The sequence below is a fragment of the Eubalaena glacialis genome, chromosome 11, assembly GCF_028564815.1.
Source record: "Eubalaena glacialis isolate mEubGla1 chromosome 11, mEubGla1.1.hap2.+ XY, whole genome shotgun sequence".
NCBI lineage: Eukaryota > Metazoa > Chordata > Mammalia > Artiodactyla > Balaenidae > Eubalaena > Eubalaena glacialis.
The window spans coordinates 71,977,624-72,003,914 of record NC_083726.1 but is presented as its reverse complement, the minus strand read 5'-3'; the positions used below and the strand labels follow the sequence as shown (position 1 = coordinate 72,003,914).

General features: G+C 40.3%; 1 protein-coding gene across 6 annotated transcripts in view; it reads right to left on the bottom strand.

Annotated features, from left to right (window-relative positions):
- The window catches only part of PRICKLE1 (prickle planar cell polarity protein 1), a 106,904-nt gene that overhangs the window by 43,335 nt on the left and 37,278 nt on the right, over positions 1-26,291 (bottom strand). The window lies entirely within an intron of this gene.

Here is a 26,291-nt window from a genome sequence, read left to right as displayed (position 1 = left end):
GAGACATTTAGATTAGGTCAAACATGGGAAATCGCTCACAACTGCGGGCTTCTAACACAGATGTGCAGAGAGGTCCCGGAAGCGGCGAGAATGAAGAAGCGTGATGGAGGTGGGTGGGCGCACTCTCAGGGTCCCGGAGCGGGGGCTGCTCCACTCCAGATCTGGGTTGGAGGCGAGGGCAGGGCTTGGCATGGTAGTCCTGCCTCTGCAGTAACTGGCTGGAAGACCTTTACCCTCTGGGCCTCAATTTCCCATCCACAAAATGGTAGATGATCTCTGAGGTCTTTTGGCTGTGAAATCCTCTAATTCTCTGAACTCTTCAGTCTGGAAAACCTAGGAATGGAGGTCAGCTGTATGCACAGGGGCCACTTTAACCAAAAGCTGGTTTTAGCATTTATTGCCACACCCCAGCATGGTGAAGTGGACCCAATGCCCGAATTCCCAGCGAGGGCAGCAGGAGAGAAGCCCACACACAGTGATGGGCCTGACCGTCTGTGCAGCCTCACGGACCCTTCTTGTCTCTTTGGGGTTTAGACGGTACAAAACTTCCAATGAAATTTCCCAGGCATGTACCCTAAATTCCCCATCTCATCCGCGGCTCCTTAGTCTGAATAGAAAATTCTATTTCGGGAAACCATCTCGGGATACATTTAGGCTAACGGGAAGGAACAGTTGGAAAGCAAACTCGGACATAAAACATAGACACTCTCAAAGAACTGTTGAAAAAGGAAAATGAGATTCTTCCTTTAAAGCACACTCCAGAATAAAGTTCTAAAGGACTTAAGAATAATGTTGCCACAACACCTGTCACTTCCCTACCATATTCTGTTCACCCTTTAATCATTTGTGTGATGTCTGGGGTCTCCGTTGGGCTGGAGGACTTATGTAGATGGAGAGCGAGATGGTCTTGCTCAGCCCTGCCCCCGAAAACAAGCCTAACACCCGTCACGCCGTCGGGATTGACAAAGGTTTGTTGAGTGACTGAATGGTTGAATGATGAGTGCCATTCATTTTATGAGAATATCCGAGATGTGGAACATTCAGGATATTAAAATGTCAATTAAAAAATGATTACCATGTACCCAGTTTTTCTACTTTCTGTTCTACCAATGACCTTTATTAAGAAATAAGTCATGCCATTTGGTCTGAAAGATAATCAAGATCATTTTTTAGTCAGAAACATAACATTTTCTTGAAAAAGTCTTTAATTGAGTTTCATTTATATTTTATTCCTGGTACAATTCATCTTTTTGTTATGAGTAAACAAACAAATCCCCCAAATTGATACTATTTCCCAAAAATCTTCATTGAGATGGGCAACTGGAAGGTTTACATCTTTGTCAAAAAGGAGCTCAGGTCCTAGCCTGTGTCACTACTGAAGAGCTTGAAAAACCTTTATTTCCCTGCCTAGCAGGGACACTAACATGCTGCATTCAGAGCTCTAATAAAAAGTGTGTGATAAAAATGCCAAGGCTTGCTTATCTTAAAAGATTCTTCCTAGTTCAAAGGGTCAGTTTCACACCAGGGTCCCAAGCCTTATCAGCTGGCTCTTCAGGGCCCTGCCGTTGTAAAACAAAGGATTCCTCCAACTGGCATGACAATGGTACAATCACCAGACACTTCAAAAGAAGCGGGCACCGCACAGAGGATACCCTGAGGTTGCCCCTCACTGGGATGTTTACACACGCGTTCCAACAGCTCAACCCACAATAAAGGCCAGGCGGGACAGTCAAGGGCATCACGCCTGCAGAGTAGTCAAGGACTCTGTCTTTACCAATAAAGCCGAGAGACAGAGAGAGAGAGAGAAAGACGTATGTCTGCAGATAACCCAGAATCATCTGCAGGTGTCCGCATGAAATTTGCAGATGTGGATAAAAATAGTAAAAGTCTACACTGGCTTCGCAGGATGCAAAGAGAAAGCCTACAGGTATGAGGATAACAGAAGAAAAGAATTTGCTGTATTCCCTCTGAGGGTCTGGCCTTGTGATGGGGGCTCTGATCTGTTGGCCTTGTTTGTTTAACTTCCCTGAAAATCAAGAACAAATACCAACTTTCCCAAATCAAGTTCCACAGGAAAACAGGTATGGAAATGATTGAAAAACTTACCTTTGAGGTTCCCCAGGCCTTTCTTGGAGATGTGTATTAGAGACATGTATAGATAGTGTTATTTCAAAGAAACCCAGGCACTTAGATATTGGAAGCAGGAGGCCAAATAAGGAACAGCTTGATTTTGTCGACATCAAACAGTAAGTTATAAGGTTTTCTTTATTTTTCAAAGCCTGTACTTTGTACATTCTAGGATATCAACGGTGTTTTAAAAACAAGCAAACAACCTCCAATTATTACAGGGAACCCTTTGTACTTTGCAAAGAGCTTGGTGGCCTTGCTGAAGACCAATAGGACTGTGAGGTCTGGGCAGTCCTTTAAGCCATCACTCTACCCCCAGTGGGGTCGTGCTATTCAAGCAACCTCGCCCTAGTTCTTTTCAGGTTCCTGTCTTTGCTTCAACCCCAATGAGGAGCTTGAATGCCTAACAGCGCATGTCCTACTAATCAACCAAAGGGGGAAAAAAAAAAAGAGTTCAGACAAGGTTCTCAGGGAGATGGATAGATTTGTTTTTGTCAAGAAATAATTTCAACAGGCATTTTAGTGAGCCCGTTATGTATCCACCCTAGTTAAAATTGCACCCAGCCCTCTCTCTGCCCCTCACTTCTCATCTCTTTCTCCCAAGTTATTTTTCTTCATAGCTCCTAGCCCCATCTCACAGACTATTGTTTTCTTTGGCCCCTGCCTCCATCCCTGCCCCCAACACCACTAGAATGTAAGCTCCACCAGGCAAGTATTTCTGTCAATTTTGTTCACTGATGTAGCTCCAGAACCTGGTGCATAGTAGGTACTCAATTAATATGCGTTACATAAATGGATATAAGCAACCGTGCTGGACACTGCGGTATAAAGAGGAACAACAGCTGCTTTTTGCCCTGAAGCAACTCACTACTCCCTCTATTTAAATATATACTGTCAATTCTTTCCTCATTTTTATGTCTCTCTTAAAGCTTTAGTGTGTCTCTTTTAAAAAATCATTACACAATAAAACATGGATATAATCTCACTGTATATTAGTGAGCTATTCAATTTAGTATATACAGTAGCCCCAAGACTATAACCATTCCAATATATATTTGTTGTCTTTAAAAATCCTTTGAGGCATCTTCATTGCAATAAAATAGTCCAACAGTTGTTTGGTATACAAATATATCCCCAAATCATGAAACATTAATGATCTAATAAAAGCAATTAGTTTCAGGTTGCAGCAAATGAAACTATGTCTTCCATTCTGGAATTACAGATCCTTTTATTTTCTGCACTTCATATTTTCCTCTGTGTGTGCTGGGAGACTATTAAATCCCCCACCAGATAGAACTCTTATCTCATGGTTATTCAGTGGAAGAAGAATGATCATCATCTATTTTTTTTTTCTGAATTTCTTGCCAGTGTTCTTATAAGAAATAGATATCCAAATACGGTTTAATTTTTGTTACAAGAGAATGACTGCATGCAGACCAACAAAAATGCCTTGGGAAACTCACTGGCTGATGAGCTAAAATTAAATCTGAACAATTCATCTATTATACGTTGTCAAATTGAAAGATCCACATTATCAAAAATGAAAACAAAGTTTCTTTGCCCATCCTGGCCTATTCCACTTTTCAAGTTTCTTTTTTAAAATTTCATTTCATTGAAATTATACAAGCACATACTTTAAAAATCAAACAATTCTAAAAGGCTTTTTTTGAAAAATAGCAGTCCCCTCCTGTGCCTCCCTCTCCCCTTTTCTGCTTCCCAAAGGCAGCCAAGTTCATCGCTTTTTATTGATCCTTTTACTATCTATCTCTACTTCTCTAGATAGTGCAGAGATATTAATACTTTGATTTTTCTTTTTTTTTAAATGTATTATCTATTAACTCCTACCCTCACTCTATCTCACGCACCCTTTCCTGGGAGGTAAACCTGTCGAAACCTCGCATCCCTGATATTACCATGACCTACCCTTAACTTCAAATGATACTTTGATGGACTAGTGAATTCTAAGCCCAAACTGATTTCTCCAGAGAATTTTGAAGGCACCACTCTGCTGTCTTTTAGCTGCCAGCGTTGCCATTCTGATTCTTCATCCTTTACATGAAACCTGTTTTTCTACCCTTTCTGAAAGGTTGTAGGACCTTTTATATTCCTAGCATTCTAAAATTACCTGATGATGTGCCTTCATATTGAGTCTATTTTCATACACTGGACAGGGTGTTTGGTGGGCCTTTCAATCCAGAAATTCATTTCCTTCAGTTCAGGAAAATTTATGGAATGATTTATTTGATGATATTCTCCCCTCCATTTTCTCCTGCTATTTAGATTTTGGTTCCCTGGACCTGACTTCCCATTTTCTCATCTTCTATCTCATATTTTGCATTTCTTAGTGCTTTAATTTTACTTTCTAGGAGATTTTCTATTATTGTAGCTTCCAAGGCTTCTAGGGGATGGTTTTTCATTTCTTATTTTTAATTTCCAAGAGTTGCTTTGTTTGCCCATGAAGGTTCCTTTTTTGTAGCATTCTGTTCTTGTTTACTGGGTACACTATCTTCTCCTTTCTCAGACAATGCTAATTATATATATAAATATATTTTTTTCTTTTTCTTTTTTTTTTTAAGTGTTCTTCTCCCTGGGTAGTATCTGTTCTATCAGTACTCTCTCTCTCTCTGTTCATTTCATATTAGATATTTCTTCCAATGTCTTCCAGACATTCTTCCAATGTCTGATGATCCTTGGCTATCTGTTCATATTTCAGAGTGAGACACTAAAAATCTGATTGGACGTTGTCTGTTTTGGGGAGAATGGGGTCAGGGGAAGGGAGCTTTTTGACTCTGTCTTCACTCTAGACTAAGATAATACAGGAACCCCCAAAGTCGGTATCTCTAGTTTTGTTTCATCTTTTGCCCACTTTTGGCTAACCAGATTCTCCAGAGAACACTTCCCATCTCCTGCCTACAGGATGATACCCAGCTGAATGATGTGGAAGGCAAGTTGAGGCATGTTACCTGACTCCTCTGGTTTTGGTTAGGGATCCCTGTATGGTCAGGCCACCCAAGATGCCTGTTCTCTTGCTCTCTGTACAGCCCCTGCTTGACCAGTGCCTGCTTTAGCTACACGTTACTCACATGACTGACCTTCCTACATACTTGCCCCAGGCCCAAAGCTAATGATTGTTCTAGCTTTAGATCAGAACTCTCCACTATGCTTATCAAAGGGGTGGTGAGGGCTGTGCCCCTCTGCTAGCTTCCTGGTAACCAATGAGCCAACCTGTTGCCAATTCCCCTTATAACTGGTAATCTCCCCTTCCCCCTGGGAGCAAAGACTGCCGCCACGTCCTGTCCTCTGTCCACTGCACACAGTGGGTGTCACTCCAGGACCTTGCTTCAGACATGTAAGCTCCCCCTGTCCATTAAACCACTGATGTCTCTGCTGCTGACTCCAGGCTCTTTCTTCACTCTTGAAGCTGGGCAAGTGCAGGCCTAGTGGGCCTGTGGGGTGCAGCCCAACAGCCCCTCCCTCAATTGTGCTTGGTGTCTCACAGGCTAGAGAGGCTTGTTCTACCCTCCCAAGGGTAAACCTTCTTGAGCCTTTTGGGACGTCTACGGTATAACTCAGGTTGCATCTCAACTTTCTCTAGTTCTAGATTAGGATCTGCTTCCTTCAGTCTTCTAAGTCAGTTACCAATTACAGTCATCCCTCAGTATCCACGGGGGATTGGTTCCAGGACCGCCCCCCCCATAGAATGCTCAAGTCCCTTATAGTCCACCCTCTGTATGCGAGAATGCAGAACCTGTGGGTACAGAGGGTGACTGTATCCTGCTTCCAGCCTCCAAGATGTGTTATCTTCTTCTTTCCCATTCTCATCTTTGTGGCTTATCTCCTTTTAAAAAGTAATTTATTTACTGTCATCTTAGTGAAATTCTGCAAGAGGACAGAGGTAAGTGTGCATATTCAATCTGCCATCTTTAACCAGAGGTCCCTATTTCATTTTTTCCATGGGCTTATTTTTAAGGCCATCCTCAAATACCAGTCTCACTGCGTCCTCCCAGCTCAAGGTCACCTTGCAGCTCTTAAGTCCCGAGTTTGAAGGAAAAGGAAAGGAATTTCTGTTGATAAAAGGCAAATGTGTCCTTAAATACTTAACTGGACACTTAACAAGAAGAGTGGGGACTTTAGTAGTCTGAAAGGTGTTTCTCTGCATAATAGATGGGTTTCTTTCTGCACATCAGATAGACATGAATTTCTAGAGCACAAAGGAGGAACTAAAAGGTCTCAGGATGTCTCTTCTAGATTTGAGTTTGTAATTCTAAAAATAAGAGAATTAAAAACCCAGCCTAATATAATGCCTTCATTTCATATGCAAGAAAACTGATTTTACTGTAAAAGTTAGCTAAATTAAAAGCATCAGAAATATTTAAGGACAGATATCTTGATAGCACTATGACTGCTTGCCTGCTAACAAGGACAACTTTTTTTTTTTTTTTTTTTAATTTATTTATCCATCCTTGCCTGTGTTGGGTCTTCGTCTCTGCGCGAGGGCTTTCTCCAGTCGCGGCAAGCGGGGGCCACTCCTCACCGCGGTGCGCGGGCCTCTCACTATCGCGGCCCCTCTTGTTGCAGAGCACAGGCTCCAGACGCGCAGGCTCAGTAGCTGTGGCTCACGGGCCTAGTTGCTCCGCGGCATGTGGGATCTTCCCAGACCAGGACTCGAACCCGTATCCCCTGCATTGGCAGGCAAATTCTCAACCACTGCGCCACCAGGACAACTTTTTATACCCTGGAGAATTTCTCACTTTTTTCAACTGATGTGCCTTTCCCTAACAAGCACAAACAATAAATATACGACATGCTGAAATCCATATGTTGTGGATTTATTTTTTAACGAAGCAAAGTTATTTAAGTTCTGACACAACAACAGCTGTCAACTTAATTTTAAAATGTTAAAAATAGCTCAGGGGTCCTTAATTTTTCTATATTTGTCCTTGCATCTGTCTTCCAATTTTAAAATGAAAACACTATTGAATTCACTCATATAAAAGTTATGAGATGAATTTTAATCCCATTTTTATTTAAAACTGAACTGTATTCTATATTAGCATCTAGTCAAATTGATCCTGAAATTTATTTGGCAATATCTACTCATTGAGGCAAGAATAATACATCCTGTATTTCTAAAAAAAAAAAAAAACCTAGCAACAATATCCCTACCGCCTTCCAATAAACTGTAAATTACGCTTACTGACAAGATAATCTTGGAGCCTTGGTTCACACAGCAGCTTTGCCACTAGCTAGCTGTGCCACCTCCCTGTGCCTCTATTTCCTATTCTCTAAAATGGGGGCAATAATAGCACCTACAGCATAACGGTGCTGATGTGGGCAATAAAAATGATAATTCATATAAAGTAGCAGGTCTTCCACGAGAGGCACTGTGGCTTCATAATGGATAATTCTCTGCTTTATTTAGGAAAGTCAGGCCTGAAATGTTGAAAGAATGGCTACTTTATTTCTCCCTCATGTACATAACCCTCAACAGTAATCACTGTCATCTTTAATACTGAAAAATATCTTCAACATGACCAATTCTTAAATAGCACTCAGGGAACTAAACTATTGCCTCCTCTGTGTTTTTTTGTTTGTTTGGTTGGTTTTTTTTGGCTGCACCACGTGGCAAGCAGGATCTTAGTACCCTGACCAGGGATCGAACCCACACCCCTGCGGTGGAAGCACAGAGTCTTAACCACTGGACCGCCAGGGAAGTCCCTCCACTGTGTTGTTAATAGACATTTACTGAATTTTTAGCTCTAGCTTTAGACTTTTACCAAAGAAAAGGGATACTTCAAGACTTCTGTGGCTTAATGTACTTGATCAACTCCAACCCCTTCGCTGATCTTGGTGAGTGAATACTGATCAGTGCTGGTGATGGTAACAAAACAGCATTCCGACACTTAGTAAAAAGGCCTATTCTTTTGATTAATCCACAGCTGGAAGAACATTGACACAAGACTGCTTTACAGAATTCTAGACCAGTGATGGGGTAGGTGAGGGAACACCTCTAGAAATGGTTAGCTAAAAGGAGTGGGGGGAAGTTGGGCAGTTTGAAAACAAAGCAGAACTTTCCCGTGGCTTTGAATGTTTTAATCCAGTGTTTACTTTACTTAGCAATTCAAATAACATTAAAGGCAGCCCTATGTGTTTAGCAGCATAGGCATGTGCTTTTAAAAACAGTTGAGAGGGTTTCCCTGGTGGCGCAGTGGTTGAGAATCTGCCTGCCAATGCAGGGGACACGGGTTCGAGCCCTGGTCTGGGAGGATCCCACATGCCGCAGAGCAACTGGGCCCGTGAGCCACAACTGCTGAGCCTGCGCATCTGGAGCCTGTGCTCCGCAACAAGAGAGGCAGCGACAGTGAGAGGCCCGCACACCGCGATGAAGAGTGGCCCCCGCTCGCTGCAACTAGAGAAAGCCCTCGCACAGAAACGAAGACCCAACACAGCCAAAAAATAAATAAATAAATAAAAATAAAAATTAAAACAAACAAACAAAAATAAAAACAGTTGAGAAATACTGCTCTAAACCAGAATTTCTCAATCTTCTTTGTCCCCATCAGGATCCGTAGCAGTCCCCAGGATGGTGTATTTCAACCCACAGCACTCCCTCCCCTGCAGCTCTGATAGGGCACACCCTCCCAGCAACCACTGCTTTCTGTACTGTAACCACACGCCCCATTTTGATTTGGAAAATCTTAGTTTGCGCCTCCTTTCCACATACAATTATCGACGGCACCCTCTTTCAACCTCTCAAGTGTTCAGGTTTGGACAAAAAATGATAAGGTCACTGTATACCTATGAGTCCCCAGATCTATGGTGGATCTGGAGTCCTGGAAGTAAGAGAGTTATATGGAATCTGCACAGGAGAACAGATGATTCCCGCAATACACCCTGGCAACCGAACCTCTCACCATGTTTTTCCGACATAACCAACCTAACACGTGGAAAAGAAAGATGCAGGGCCTTGGTGGACAACATACCTGAGAAGAATATTAAGAGACAGTGGACTGTTTAGAAGGACAGCCCTGAGTTAGAGCGCCAGCTCTCCCATTTAGTAATTTCCTGATGGGGGGCATGTCATTTCATTCTCCCTTAGCCTCATTTTCCTCCACTACGCAATGGAAATGTAAAATTTCCTTCACCAAGTTGTGATGGGGATTAAATGAGATGATGCATGAAAAGTGCTTAGCACAGTGGGGAGATTCGGTGAACAAGATCCATGCCAAATAGTGCTTTACATTGTTTTAATTTGATTAAGGCTTCACTTTAGTTTGTGTTATCTGTATAACCTAACAATACACTTTTAATTCAAAAGGTTTTGAACTTAAGAAGAAGTTTTTTAATTTAGGCAGAGCCTCAAACTGTCGATTGAATTTGGTTGGTTAGCAATACAGTGAGGTATTGCAAATCAGAATGTAAGCGTCCAAGAAATTTCACTCTATGCACAATTTGAATCAGATGTAATGTCATGTTGTGGTAGTGTGTGCTTACATCTACTGATACAAGGATAAATGAGTTAATCTAGGCAATTTATATTGTATTAATACAAATGTTGATTATACAATTGAAAGTCAAAAGAGTGATGGCAAAGAAACTTTAAAACCTTATTTTGAGGAACATTATATTTCTTTACTAATTATATAGTTAATGGATGAAGAGAAATACTTTTAAAACCACAATGTATTTCAATTTCAAGATAGTTATGAAGGGAATACAGTTAAAAGTGATTAACAGTAGAAATTAACCAACCAGTTAAAATTCAGAAGAAATGGTCTGCTGCAATCTGTCCCATTTCTCCCAGCACTGAGAACGTCTCCTATGAAGACACTAGCTGTATAAACCAACAGTGAAGAGTGAGACAACTACCCTCAGAACAACCCAATTTGGTTTTAATTATCTAAATACTTCAAATGAAATCAGGGCTTTTTTAGGACTGCCATTTTCTACTTTGCTTGTACAACTAGAATAATGTGGAATTAAATGACTACAGTCCATTTGCAATAGAACCAGATCAAAGCAGACAAGTTTTGCTGAGTTTTACTCAGATAATTCAGGCTATATCTTGGCCTTGAAATTTGCAAGTTTGGTATTGTAAACCCTGGTTTCTAAATTATACCACAGCACAGTACATAGAATTACCACCTAATGTGACAAGAGAAAATATATTTACCTGACAATGTATCTTGTTTTAATAAATGTAGCCAACAGTCAAAAAATACCTTAAAAATTTGAAAATGAGAGCCATGTACATCTGGCGGGGTTTGGGACTTGGCCACATGAATGCTCCTTTCCTTTGTACCTCCTGTGGCACTTTGCCGTGGGAAACCCACCACTGCACCAAGTGAGTTTTATTACTTTGGTGGCTGAGCAAAGTTTTCGTTTTTTCCATTAGCAAACAGAATCTTTCTTTAAAGCAAGACACTGGCAAAGTTATTTTTAAAGTGGATATGTTACATAAATTTGATCTGAAGGGATCTAGGAATTTTCAGTGAACTCTCATAAAGAAAGCAAGCTTTGTGCTACTCCACCCATTTTATCCTTAACCACTTTAATATAAAGATTGCCCATGTCCCAAAGCAGTTCATGTTAGTTGAAAGGTGATTCTAAAAGAGGTTTTTTTTTTTTTTTAAAGTTCTTTTTAAATTTGGAGCAGGCATTTAAAGGTTAATCAAGTTGCCCATTTTCTGAATTTCCCTCTAGCCCAATTGACGCAGGGGCACATCTTGAATTGTGAACAGGACACAGGGAACTAGGTCTTTTAATGGCTACTTTACAAAAAGGTCACCTGGTAAATGTTTCAATAAACTCTTTTTCGCACAAGTGCATCTGTTCCCAACCTGTGTGAAACAATAGGCTGATACTAAACACCTTTCTTGAGTCTTCAAAAGACCAAGAAAGGAAAGAAAGAAGACGGGTGGAAGCAATGGATTTTCATATGCATGTCTTTCACATCCTCAGGGTTTCAGATGGCTCAAGGAATGCCCAATTATAAATACGAACCCTCCTGGTGTATTAAAGGGTAAAAATCTGGGGGTCACATTACGTAGTACAGGTGGAAATACATCTTACAAACACAGTCAAAACAGGTGATCTGTATAAACCTGCAACTTTTATCTATCTGCAAACTTAACCAAACTTATCCCATGCTTAAATGAAATTAAACCTTGTCAGCCACAAAGTTCAGGATAAAGATCTTGGATGTCAGGGACTTCCCTGGTGGCGCAGTGGTTAAGAATCCACCTGCCAATGCAGGGGACACGGTTTCGATCCCTGGTCTGGGAAGATTCCACATGCCGTGGAGCAAGTAAGCCCATGCGCCACAACTACTGAAGCCCGTGCACTCTAGGGCCTGCGTGCTGCAACTACTGAAGCCCGCGCGACTAGAGCCGGTGCTCTGCAATAAGAGAAGCCACCACAATGTGGCCCACGCACCACAACAAAGAGTAGCCCCTGCTCACCCCAACTAGAGAAAACCCACGCGCAGCAACAAGACCCAATGCAGCCAAAATAAAAATTAAAAAAAAAAAAAAAAAGATTTTGGATGTCAAACATAGCATTCTGAAGCAAGTTTTTATTAACTAGGCATTTTGTAAATAACATTTATCTTCAAAGTACCAAACACAATACTCATTCCCAGGTAAACAGTAAGCGCCTAGGAACAACAATTCAACAATGTTGAATTAATTTATGACCCTAAACATTCTTTCCTCTGAAATATATTTTAACACTTTTAATTGAATTGACCATGGCTTCATTGAGCTAATAAAAGGCACTTCCTATCTTTAAGCTAATTTTATGTCCATTAAAATGGCCCTTGCAACACAGGTAATTTGAAACAGCAAGCACACCTATAATACAGCAGCTTTACAAAGTGTTGTTTTGTATAGAATGTGTGATTATGAAAATCAAGGCTATTCTGAAACACTGCAAATGATAGAAAAACAAAGAACCAGTAAGTGCAAGCACCTGAATTTTAGTCATGTAATCCTTTTTAAATTAATTTTTTCCTACTAACCCAATAGTAGATTAAGGTTTTCCTGAAATAAAGACCAAAGTTAAATTATTGAGTAAAAATTGTTGTAATAATTACTGTTTAAATTTTTTACATTTACCTGAAAATTCTTCTTTATTAGTTATGATCCTTTTTAGAAGAAATGTTTGTTTGGAAGACAGTAAGGCACAGTGGTAAAGGACATGGGTTCTAGAATCATCAAGACTTGGTCCATATGGCAGCTCTGCCACTCACTAGCTGTGCCACCTCCCTGGGCCTCCATTTCCTATTCTCTAAAGCAGGGACAATAATGGCACCTACATCAATAGCACCAATAAAAATGATAATTCATATAAAGCACCATGCCTGCTACACAGTAAGTGCTCAACAGATGTTAAATGTCACTATTACGAATGGACCAAAGACCATCACAATGGGCAAGGAGGGGACGAATGCCTTTTCCCAAGAAATCCGCCTGTTTTCCTGCCTAGAGGGTAGTGAGAGGTTCCGTGGTTGAGAAACAGAGAGTGCAAGTGCAAAATCGTGGACAGAGAGGTCTGGAGGGTGGGCTGGGACCACTTTGCAAGGGCCTTGCATGAGAACTCCAGTGAAGGGTGATCCACTGGCGTGTTGTAGCAGGGCCAGGCCATGATCAGATTGCCCTTCATAACAGTGACCATGGCTGCAGTGTGGAAAATGGTTCAGAGGAATGCAGAAAGAAACCTAGGCAGAAAGACCACTTGGGAAGCTGTTAAATAATCACGGTGCCTTAAGCGTGGCAATGAAAGTGAGAGGAAGGCTTAGATTTGAGGGCGAGTTCCCAGGAAGACACAATAGTCTATGGTGCTTGAATGTTACAGGGGCCATTGTGAGATGGCCTTGTCAAGGACAACGTGTCCAATATCAAACTGTGGACCAGCACTATCTCTACACATTCAGATGACTAAGCGGTTAAGAAAGGAGAAGTGAGGAAGTCAGATTGGGTCACTGGGAAAGGGTAGAATTTAAGGGTGTGTTTTCCTAAAGGAAAACTGCCTCCTTCTCTCTTCCTTCCAACCCAAGATGCAACTCAAGATTCACTTAGCAGGCAACAAGCACTACTGGAGGCTCCATCTCATGATCAGGACACCTTGTCATGAAAAGACTTTACTGGGAGCCCATGAAGACATGGCATGCAAAGAGGACTTAATAAACACGTGTCGTGAATTTGATAAGCAGGAAGTGAATAAAACAGTGGACTGGGTCTTAAAATTACCTGAATCTACTGAACTCCTGTGTGTTGATTTTTTTCATTTATAAAATGGAGATGAGGGCTTCCCTGGTGGTTACGAATCCGCCTGCCAATGCAGGCGACACGGGTTCGAGCCCTGGTCCGGGAAGATCCCACATGCTGCAGAGCAACTAAGCTCATGCGTCACAACTACTGAGCCCGTGTGCCACAACTGCTGAAGTCCACATGCCTAGAGCCTGTGCTCCACAACAGGAGAAGCCACTGCAATGAGAAGCCCACGCACCGTGACAAAGAGGGGCCCCCGCTCGCCGCAACTAGATAAAGCCTGCGTGCAGCAACGAAGACCCAATGCAGCCAAAAATAAATACATAAATAAATTTATAAAATGGGATAAAAATGTTAGGAATTAAAGAAAGAAAATTCTTAAAATAAGCAAGACTTGATCAAGAAGTATTGATGTTGGAAAGGAGTAACTACCCAAGTTCTGTATCTAATGATAAGCAATCTATTAAAAATTTTATATATACTCTATACTCTTTAATGTCTATCTAAAGTTTTATTTTGTATCTTTTTGCCATAAAGCAATTAAACAAATAAAATGTAGTGCAAGCTTTCTCAAATTTACATGGGAAAGCTAAATTTGTGTGGAAGTCTTACTGTGGAAAAAATTATATTTAAGGGAAGTTTTGAGAAAAACTTCTTAAGTTTGAGAAAAACTGAATATTTGCAAGAAGTCTTCATATTTATAAAGATAAGAACATAATACTTATGGCCTGGTTTTACAGTTGCCTTTAAACATTATTTCATAATAAAACATTATTATTTTAAAGATCTTAGGTATTAGGAAAAAGTTAAATGTATTAAATTTAAATTGCCAGAAATTTTTATATTCTATCAATCAGGCAGAATTTGATGTAATTAGAAATGTTTGGAATATAACAGTGAGACTCCATTTGATATTCTCACAGCGGCTCAAAAAATACCCACTGACATACCTATTAGAATGGCCAAAATTCAGAACACTGACAACACCAAATGCTGGTGAAGATGTGGAGCAATAAGAACTCTCAGGGGCTTCCCTGGTGGCACAGTGGTTGAGAATCTGCCTGCTAATGCAGGGGACATGGATTCGAGCCCTGGTCTGGGAAGATCCCACATGCCGCGGAGCAACTAGGCCCGTGAGCCACAACTACTGAGCCTGCGTGTCTGGAGCCTGTGCTCCGCAACAAGAGAGGCCACGATAGTGAGAGGCCCGCGCACCGCGATGAAGAGTGGACCCCGCTTGCCGCAACTAGAGAAAGCCCTCGCACAGAAACGAAGACCCAACACAGCCAAAAATAAATAAATAAATAAATAAAATTAAAAAAAAAAAAATAAGAACTCTCATTCCTTGCTGGTAGGAATGCAAAATGGTACAGCCACTTTGGAAGACAATTTGGTGGTTTCTTACAAAACTAAACATACTCTTACCATACAATCCAGCAATCACACTCCTTGGTATTTACCCAAAGGAGCTGAAAACTTATGTTTACAGAAATATGGATGTTTATAGCAGCTTTACTCATAATTGCCAAAACCTGAAAGCAACTAAGATGTCCTTCAATAGGTAAATGGGTAAATAAACTGTAGTACATCCAGATAATAGAATATTCAGCTCTAAAAGAAAGAAGGTATGAAGCCATGAAAAGACATGGTGGAAACTTAAATGCATATTCCTAGGTGAAAGAAACCAATCAGAAAAGGCTACATACTGTATGATTCCAACAATACGACATTCAGGGAAAGGAGACAGTAAAAAGATGAGTGGTTGCCAGAAGTTGGGGGAAGGTAGAGCACAGACGATCTTTAGGGCAGAGAAAATACTCTGTATACTACAATGATGAATACAGGCCGTCATATCCCATACAATATACAACACTATGAATGAACTGTATGTAATATAAACTATGCGCTTTAGGTGATTATGATGCATCAATGTAGGTTCATCAATTGTAACTAACGTACCACTGCGGGGAGGGATGCTGATCGCGGGGGAGGCCATGCACATGGCGGGGCAGGAGGTATGTGGGAAATCTCTGTACTTTCCTCTCAGTTTTGCTGTGAACCTAAAACTGTACTAAAAATATTTTCTTTTAATCTGTTGAGTGTGAAAAAATCAAGAAATAATCATCACATACCTCATATGTAGGTGTACGATGAGCATATGAATGAGCTACGCTGGCTAATTTTTTAAGGACTGCACAGCCCTCCAGCATCATAGTTAGAAAGCAGTTCTTGTAGCCTCTCAAATAAATCTTCATGTGAAAACCAAAAGATGGCTCTTTGCCTCTGAAGTACCACCACGAAGGCAAGCTTCCCTTGAAAACAGCCCCTCTTCCTCTGCACTTTTTTTTTAAAGAATGGATGTGTCGGATTTAGACCTTCTGCTCTGTGGCACTACACACGGAAACACTTATAAAATTACACTAAAAAATGGCAGGTTCTTTTTTTAATTAGGAAAAATTTCTAGTCCTTCAAAACTAGATATTTTGCTTTGATTTTATTTGTAATCAAAATATTTCTCTGGAAGCATTTTCTGTAGCCTTAATTACTCAATTAAAGATGTTCCTATGTGACTTTCATGTCGCCACTGCATGATAATCCCGCAGATGGCAAAGATTTAATATGGAATTAAACTAAGCTATTAATTATATATACAAGTTAAAAGAAATCTAAATGAATGACCTCTAAAAAATGTTTCTCATACTTGTCTACTTACCTGGGAGATACAAGAGTCAAGCTAGAAACAGAGTAAGGATGAAGTGCTTGAAGTTTGCTACTTGTTTTTATGAAATAAAATACTAGCCTTTTATTTAAAATGCCACCATAGGATAAAAATGTGATTCTTACAGAAGTCAGGTCATCTCAGATCTACTGCTACTATATCCGATTGAAAATTGAAAACTATCCCAAGCTAGTACGACATGGTGTACTTTCATGTATGTTTAACTGAGAGGCAGACAGCGAAGTCTTTAAAAGATGATTTTTCACTGAAGACTCATGTTAAAGTGAATAAATGGAGAATCTTTTTTTTGCAATCAGATGGCAAAGATGGGAAACATTCACTGCAAGTTAGGAATAAAAGAGTTATGTAAATATTTTTATCTTGGATGGTTATCTCCTCTGGAGGGAAGACAAAGCAACTAAATAATAATCCAAAATGTATAGATAGTAGAGTCTTACATAACATTATCTTCGGGGAGTAAAAATTCTTTTTTGGTAGTTCTGAATACCATTCCATTGAAAGTCAGTCTTCTCTTCTCCCCTCACTCATAAGGGGAAAAATCCAGCTTGGAGTTTCTGTTCATGGAGGTAGGGTTTGGATCAAATTCATTAGATCCAAAGTTAGGAAAAAGGAAGAATTTGTCAAGTTGGATTAAATTATGGATTTTTATTTCTGCTTCCTCCATTGGTAGACAATGTAATTCATTACTTTAAATGAAACGCTGACAGAGAACCTGAAACTCTTTATTTTATACTTTAGAAATGCCATGAATCATTCCCCCTAAATTATATTGAAGTCACTGTTTAGTGACTTGCTAACTTCCCTAGTCAAACATAAGCTCTCTTTTTGAATCTGCATTTTCTTTACTACTCCTCTGGGGAAACGAAAGAGAGTTCAGCAACTCCTGAAAGTTCCTGACTTTTTCCCTAAGAGTCCCTGAGACACAAGAGAAAAGTACAAAAGGCAAAAACCCTAAATAAGCAAGCAAGGAAGGATCTATTGGCCAAGTGACACAAAAAATTAAGTGTATTTTGTCCAGTTAATATTACAAGAAAAGCACAACCTTGTTCATCGAACATATGCCTTATCGCTAAACATCCTAAGGCTTTGTTTTTAATGTACAATAAATAGTGTTAAAACAGTGGTACCTTTCCGCCAATGATAGATCAAATACTCTGGATCTCTGATAAATGATCTTTTAGGCTCACAACCCCTTCCCCCTTCACATCATGTAGTTTTACAAAGATAAATCAGAAAGGTTTAAAAACTATACACTGTTAACCTTTTCCATTTCATGATTGTCTACAAGCAACAACCGAGCAAGCCTATGTGTTTTAATTCAGAAGGAAGAATAATGCTGAGTCCAACTCTTAACCCCTTGCAATTCACATAAAACATGAAAATTCAGAACCAACTTTACAGACAACTTAGAGCTAATTTTGATTTATGTGAATATAACTGACATGATATTTTTGATTCAATGTAAAATGAGCAATGGTTAATAATCAGAAGCATATCTTTCTCTACAAGGAGGATGATAACATAGTGAGAAACAAAAGCATTATTTTTTTCTTCTTCATTTATTTATAACATATTTCTCAATTTAAAAATTTCTGTTCTCGGGCTTCGCTGTTAGCGCAGTGGTTAAGAATCTGCCTGCCAATGAGGGGGACGCAGGTTCGAGCCCTGCTCCAGGAAGATCCCACATGCCACGGAGCAACTAAGCCCGTGCGCCACAACTACTGAGCCTGCGCTCTAGAGCCTTCGAGCCACAGCTACTGAAGCCCGCGTGGCTAGAGCCCGTGCTCTGCAACAAGAGAAGCCACCACAATGAGAAGCCCGCGCACCACAACTAAGAGTAGCCCCCGCTCACCACAACTAGAGGAAGCCTGTGCGCAGCAACGAAGACCCAACAAAGCTAAAAAAAAAAAAAAAAAAAAGAATTTCCATTCTCCCAGCATTTCTACTTCTAGCAGTAAATCCTAAGGAAGTAATCAGAGATGTGCAAAAAGGTTTATGATGTACAGGGTGTTCCAAGAGTAATTTTTAATTCTGAAAAATAAGAAGTGCCTTGAAGAGTCAATATTATGGGACTGATTAAGAATTAAATAATTATATTCAAGTGGTATAAAATTGTGCAGCTATAAAAATGATGCTATAGAACCAGTGCTGTCCAACAGAAATAGAGTGTGAATGATATTTGTAACTTTAAATTTTCCAGTAGGTGCATGGAAAAAAAGTTTTTAAAAAGTGAAATTAATTTTATTACTATTATTTAACCCAATATTTCAACAGGTAATCAATATAAAAATTAATAATGAGGCATTTCCCCTTTTTTTGTACTTCCTCTGGAATCTGATGTGTCTTTTGTAGTTACAGCACATCCTAATTCTAACTAGCCACAATTCTAGTGCTCAACAGCCCATATGGTGCTGTGGTGACAGTACTGAACAGTGCAGTTACAGACAATATTTAGATCTAGAAAGTAGTTAATAATGTATGAAAATTAAAAAACAGATTATATGACGTATCTATAGTATGATTCTAATCGTATGCTTTAAAAATTCATGAACAGGAGAAAAAAGCATCGGAGGGTATACGCCGAAATGCTCACAGTATTATTCTAGGAAGCAGGATTATAGTTATTTTCTTGTTTTCTTTTTTCTCTTCTGTATTTTCTTTTTACAGACAACTTAGAGCTAATTTTGATTTATTTGAATATAACTGACGTGATATTTTTGATTCAATGTAAAATGAGCAACGGTTAATAATCAGAAGCAGGTTTGAAAATAAACCTGTATTATTTTGAATTTAAGAAATGATTCTGTTAACATGCTCCAATCAGCACTGATTAGATTTATGATGACCTTAGACATTCAACTCTTTCTAAGAATTTGATCCCTGAAAAGTAACTGTATTTATTTTGTATTTCATACTAGTGAGGACAAATCTCATTGTCCTTAGAGAATAATTCACCACTATGTACAAGATTTATATTTTGAGCATGAGCCCTAACATTTGCCCCTTAAATGTAGTGTGTGTATTTACAGTATAAGAACTGTGAGTAAATTATTTCATTGCCTGTTAAATAACCATTTTAAGTCTAGACAAAAATCATAAATAGCCATTATTTATAGAGTTTCCATTCAAGGTACTCGGGAAATTGTATAATAAATAGGCAATGTGACCAACACCTCCTCGTACCCCCAAACCACACACAAAAAAGAGAGAGAAAATATATAAAATTGGCAAAGATGCTAAATACAGACAAAATCCACTTTGAAAAAGGGAGACTAAACTAAAATGACTGTTGCAAGCTCGGCATCCACCTTCAAGCAGCAGAGAGCTTACTCTGCTGACCCTCTGCATCACTGTAGCCCACCCTCCCAAACCCCACACAAAAGGCTCTTAAGACAAACCAGCCTATATTTCCTCTTCAACCATCTCTTCTCAATATTCCCCATCACTAGCTCTGCACTGTCTAGCTCTCTGGCATTCCTCATTTTATCCTCAACAAAATTCCTGTGACCCTTAAGGAGGTCCAGAAAACGTCTGACATTAATTTATTTTACTGAAAAATATTTACTGAGCTCCTACTTACTGCATTAAAGTGGGGCTTACATCAGCTAGGAGAAATACACAAAAACATAAAAATACAAAAATAATTTTAAATGGTGGTAAGGAAAATAACGGAAAAGAAGAGAGTGCTATGGAAGAAGATAATAGATTGGGGCTTGGGGCAGGAGCAGGGTGGTGGTCAGGAAAGCCCTCTCCAATGACAAAGGACAAACCCACCGATGCTGAGGCCTGATGGATGAGCGGGAAAAAGCGGGAAGAAGTGCCTTCCTGAAGATGTGCATGTCCCAGCCCCGGGTGGATGGGAGCCCAGGTGAATTCAGGGATCCAGGGTTGGCTGGGTTAGGGTTAGGGAGTGGAAGAAGGCTGGAGCCACTCCAGCCCATGGGCGTCTAGCAGAGGGGCCAGTGTGTAAGCATGGTCATTACTAGTATTAACGACGACAGCAATAGACAACATATGAGCATTTTTGACAAGCTAGGCACATGCTAAGAGCTCTACACACAATCATGGACTAATTCCTCACAGCAGCCCTTTGAGGTAGGGACGATGAAGCACCTGTGAGGTTAGAACCTTGTCTGAGGTGACAAGACTCGTAGAGGGCAGGGCAGGGGTCTGCTGACACAGCATCCTCTTGGATGAACTGCCTCCCCTTCCAAGTTTTGCACCTTGATCCATTGCCACCAGAGTTGTGGGCAAAGGCAGAGTTTTTTGAAAGAGGATACTGGAAAAAAACAAAGAAACTGAGATTTCTGTTCCTAGAAGGAGAATCCTATCTTATGGACACGAAAGACCAAATTCACTCATGTCTAAACCACAGAGGAAGGACAAAGAAAAATATGTGTAGCACGCTATAGTAGATACCTGCAGGTTTTGTCTTCCTGACACGTTATTTTCATTTTTTTCTAGTAAAAACTATTTTCTTTGGGCAGCTCTCCCTCCCCCACTCTCAGTCTACAGTGGTTTTGGTAGGGCAGACCCTACCCCTGGCTTTAGGGCTGAGCACATGACTTTTCACACCTAGGCAACTGGAACATTTCATTCCCTTGGCCAGTTTCAGGCTCAGAGATGGTATATGACTGATGGCATATGAGCTCGATCTGGGACTTTCCTGAATGATTGAGAAAGACGTAAGGTCACAGATGCTAGTGTGCACACTGCCTCCATATTGGACGATACTGCCTGAGAATGAAGCCAGTAAGGAGAAAAACGTGCCTGGAGATGAAGAGGTAAGAGTCCTTATGAATCACTCAGCACAGGGATTCAAACAAACTAGAAGCAAGAGTTACTCCTCGACTTTCCAGCTGAATATACCAACAAGCTCTCTTTCTCTGAGAAGCCATTTTGAGTTGGATTTTTCAACCAAAAAAGACCTAGTGTGGATTAGAGTCAGAGCAGACTGGAGGGAAATGAGGGCCAGAGTAAGGCCAGTATTAGCCAAAATGGCAGAAAAGTGGCCATTATATGACCACTGAGAAAGCAGACACTCAGATGGCTGCAGTAAAACTGTTCCTCCTTCTTGGCGGCAGGCAGTCAACCAAGTAGAAAGCACAACTTTTGAGATGCAGGTGCAAACAGCCAGCAGTCAAGAAAGAGTTACTGGATGCTTGAGGGGCGCCAGACTCCGCGCTGGGTGCAGGAATATGTTGATGAACAAGACACAGTCCCTTTCCCCCTTGGAGTTCATAGCTACTCCAGAGGGAAAAGGAAGGAAGCACAGGTGAGTGTACCTACATCATAATTTACCTACAAACTGAAGAGAGTGCAGTAAAAACAGCACCTGATTAAAAAGAAAGTCTTGGTTCTCTGGTCTATAGACATAAACATCGTCCACTGAACTATATAATGAAAGGCTCAAAAGTGCAGAGGCCAAAAGACAGGGAGACCTGGAATATGAGAGACCAGCCCTCGTAGCAGCAGCAGCTATGGGCAGAAAGGCTTAGAACCAGAACTGCAGGAATCTAAGTGGACTCTGGTCTGTTTCCAGAAATAAAGTTGCTGAAGAAAGAAATCAATCTAGGAACTGAGAACAGAACGTCAGGGGGGACACCATAAAGAGCCAAGGTGAAAAATGCCTCCAGCTGCTACAAAAGGACATGAACCCTGCAAGACTTTTCTGGCCTTTACCACCATAGCTCTCAGTAGCTCATCTCTCCTCCTGACCAATTACTGTATTTCCCTGAGCAGTTCTACATCCGGCTCCCTCCTCAGTGAGGCAGGACACGAACTGCTCTGCCAAACGCAGGATCCAGGGCCCCAGAACTTACCAAGAACACCTGGTTTCTGGGTTCCTACATTCCTGTGTGTCCAGCCTTCAAACGGGGCCTCTTCCCAACTCGCTGTGCAGATGTGTAGGGTTTTCACCCTATTTGCTACGAAGACTCATTAAGTTTCATGCCCAAATCACAGATGTAATTCATATTTAGTGGAGGTGAATGCTCTTAAATTAGCTGTTTGGAAAAACTACACGTAGCCCATCTAAAGAGTTATTTTCGTTCTTCTCCATTCTTCTATTTACAAGATCTCAACATAAAGATCCCATTTGGGTGTTGCTAAATTAAAACGCCTCACTCAACACAAATACGCCTCCTGAATTATCTGTTTTGTGTTAACTGGGACCTGAGGGGAGACTATTCTTGAATAAATGCACCAAGGAACAAAAACCAAAACCCAGTAATAATGGACCAAGTCAAAAGGACTTAAATACCAACTCTGATGATTTGAGCAGTCATTTAACCATCACATTGATTCACTTATGCAACAAATTTACAGTGAGTGTTTACTGTGTATCAGACAGTGATCTAGACTTTGGGGATAAAGCGGGAACAAGACATTTTCTGAATATTCTGTATGTACTGAGTACCAAACTATGCTCTCCTCCTTCGTGGAGATAAATCCATCTTTCCTTCCTACTTTATTGACTCTGCCCAGGATATACTCTTAAAGATGGCATGTCCATGTCAAGACTCAGTTGTTCAAAGAAGCATTCTTTCAACAAAAGCTATCTTGTAACAGTAATACTAAAAAAAAAAAAAAAAAAAAAGAAAAGAAAAAAATAAACCCCAAAACAAACACAAAAAACCTTTACGATCATCTAATTCAACCCATCATCTACAGATGACAAACCTGAGGCAATGTAAGTTAAGGGTACTTCCCCAGGGTGGTCCATATCATTAGTGCTGAAACAAGTATTAAATCTCTTGGTTTTTCATCCAGTGCTTTCTTCTCCTGCACCGTCCAATACGGTAGCCACTAGCCCCATGTGGCTATTTAAGTTCAAATTTAGAATTAAAAATTCAGTTCCTCAGCTGCACTACCTCCATTTCAAGTGCTCAACAGCCACACAAGCTAGTGGCTCTTGTATTGGGCAGTGAAGAAAAGAGACTATTTCCATCATTGCAGAAAGTTCATTGGACAGTGCTGTGGCATCTAAAACACACTGCTTGCGTTATTCCAGCTCAGCACTTCTCAAACTCTAATAGGCATAGCACTCAATCTGTGGGGGTCATGTACAAATGCTGGTGCTGATACAGTATAGGTCGGGATGGGGCCTGACATTATACGATCCTCATAAGCTTCCGTCACAGAACTGCCCTGGGTCTGAGGACCACACTTGGGAGTATGGAGTGTCAAGGTTCTGGTTCAATACTGCAGTTAATACTGCAAGAGTTAGTGTCCTAACAGTTTAATGTGTAGGATGTTTTTGTCTGCCCCATGAGATTTTAAGCTGCTTAAGATAGAGCAACACATCTTATACTTCCCATCCCTCATCATGACTGCACAACGTAGGGATAGACCAGGAGCAAGTTTTCCTATCTATAAGTGCATTATATTTGGTGCAAGTTACTGCAATGCTACACATAAACACATACACATAAACTGTTTCTTTCCTTTTTTTTTTTTTTGGCCACACCACACGGCTTGTGGGATCTTAGTTCCCTGACCAGGGACTGAACCCAGGCCCTCGACAGTGAGAGCACGGAGTCCTAGCTACTGGACCACCCAGGAAATTCCCTCTTTTTCTTTTTAAAAGACACCAGGTCTTTGATCTAACCATTCATTGACTTTGATTTCCCAAAAGTGAGACACTGGTAGCTGTACTATGTCAACTTCAATAAAACACATAGAAATTAATTGTATTTAATGGCTTTAAATTGAATTGTGAATTTTACTAAAGCATACATATTTAAAATAATTTTTAAATAGTTGAGAAAAAATATATAAGGTATATTTGATAGCTGAATGGATGCTAAATAGTCTCCTGAAAGTACAATTGAATATCCAAGTTGTCTCTAAAATTAGAAAATGATTAAAATATTTACAAAAATAATACAATCAGAAATTTTATCTCTGTCTTTAAATTACTGTGGCCTTATTTCCTAGCCTGGAAACACAGAGCACCCTTTCTTAATGGGACAGCTGACAGCTGTCTTGGTATGAGCAGGCACTTCTATAATTCTTATCATAGTTTTCCATCAGCAATTTCCATTTTCCTAGAAATTTCAGTGATTACTATATGTAGTCAGTTATTAATTAACAACTTTGCATTAGGTTTAAGAGTTCAATCACTTTTGTATCTAAAAGTCACATATTTATGCATTAAGCTTCTAAAGAAATGAGTCCTTTGTGCCTTTCTAAATGTATTCCTTATAAAGCAACAGGAAAAAAAAAGTTTTATTAATGCACAAGACTGAAAGAAATGTCAAGTATGCTAGAGTTCTGGTTTTGATTTTGGACTTCAGAGAAAGTAAAAGAAGCAGTGGAACAGAAGAGCCCTGTAATTACAATCCAATGTCCTAGAGAAGACTATCTGATATCTCTTCCAGTTGGCATTCGAGCCGGTGTAAGAAAATCAACTGCTATCAGTACAACACAAAATCATCCCACCTCGTCAAGATCATCAGGAATTATACTGCGAGTACGTCGTGAACCTCCCTGGTTTTGTTTAAGACCTTCTTGGACACATTAAAAGATGGAAATGTTTCAAGAGTTAAATCAATAAATTTATTTATGCTACACAACCTAAGCCAATAAAAGTTTGTGCTAAGATTCCTCAAACTCCCGCTTCATTTTGGGGAGGGCAACTAAATCAGCATTTTTTCCCCTAGGAGGAGAGTAGACTGCTCTCTGGCAGGAAGATGGCAGCAGTGTGATGGTTGACAGTTTGAGTCCGGAGTTACTGGCTGCATACAAATTCTCCACTCAGTCTCCTCATCATGTCAGCCTTAGGAAAATTAGCTCTCTCTTTAAGACTCAGTTTCTTCATCTGTAAAATGGGAATGAGAATAGGATTGCTGGGAGCATTTAATGCAATACTGATCATATGGCACTTGATACAGTAAATAAGCATGTAGCACACAGTAAGCTTTAAATGAACCTTAATTATTTTTACTAGGTCTGAAAGGGATATATCATAGCTCAGTGGCCATGAAATATTTTCCTTCACTTTCATCAAGCTCCTTTAAGACCTCTTACTTTGTGTTTGTATCTAGAAATCTTCCCTTAAGATATAAAAAATATCCATTTATGAGAGAAATAAAAGATGTATTTGGGGATTTGTTTTTTCAAAACAAGTATGTTATCTGCTCACCTGGAAATGCTCTATAGCCCCTACTCAGAGAGAAAATGATTCAAAGACACTGAAGTACAATCTCAATAAATATAGTATCAATATCCAGATTGAGTCAGTAACATTAGATACACTCCTCTAGAAGAAAACTTTCAGTCATGGGGTTGCTGAAGTGAGGTCCAAGTAGCTCAGAACGAAGTAGAAGTAGACAAATACATAATTTATGTTGCATAGGGGGAAAATTTGACTTAGTTCACAAAGAGGACTGTTTTTGTCCTTCAGTATCTAGTCTGGTTGTTGCCTACACAAGAATCATGTCAATTCCTCTCTTTTCTTATTGAGCGTAGAACTGACTGAGAAAGAACAAGAATCGTTCTCCTCATCAGGGACAAGAGACAGTGGTCCCAGTAACAATCGCTCAGGCTGGCCAAGCTCCCATCATCAGCCAAAGAAAGGGCTTGTGTATCAGCACAGTCAGGTGAGAAGGGGTCTGATATGCACACTCCCCGCATCAGGGTGACCTTTCTCTGAAGGGAGGGCGGTGGACACATTCCCGTTTAAGATGTTTATGACAGTGCTAGTCAGTAACAAAATCCAGGCCCCCTCCAGTCATAGGTACGGGGCAGGGGGGCGACCTGGAGCAAGGAAGAGAAACAGGCTTGACACTGCACATGTGCATAGCACTGTCCCATCTACAAGGTCATAACAGAACTCACTTGACCATGGTCCTCATGAGGTTGGTACAGTTATTTTATCTTGTCAAGAAATGAAGGTCTGAGGGGAAGATGGCATGCCCAAGAAAACCAGCAACGTGGCAGAGGTAGGAACTCCATCCATGTCATTCTGTGGGCAGAGGGCGAGAAAACGGTTGTGGGGAGGGAAGCACTGAGAACTCGGCTGTGGCAGCACTAGATTTCACCAAGGTGTGGTTCTTGTGGCCTTTGGTTTTATTTTCTACACTGTCAAAGGAAGTAAGGTTATAAAACTAGGGTTTTTATATAATTTTTCATAATATCACCAAATATTTCAT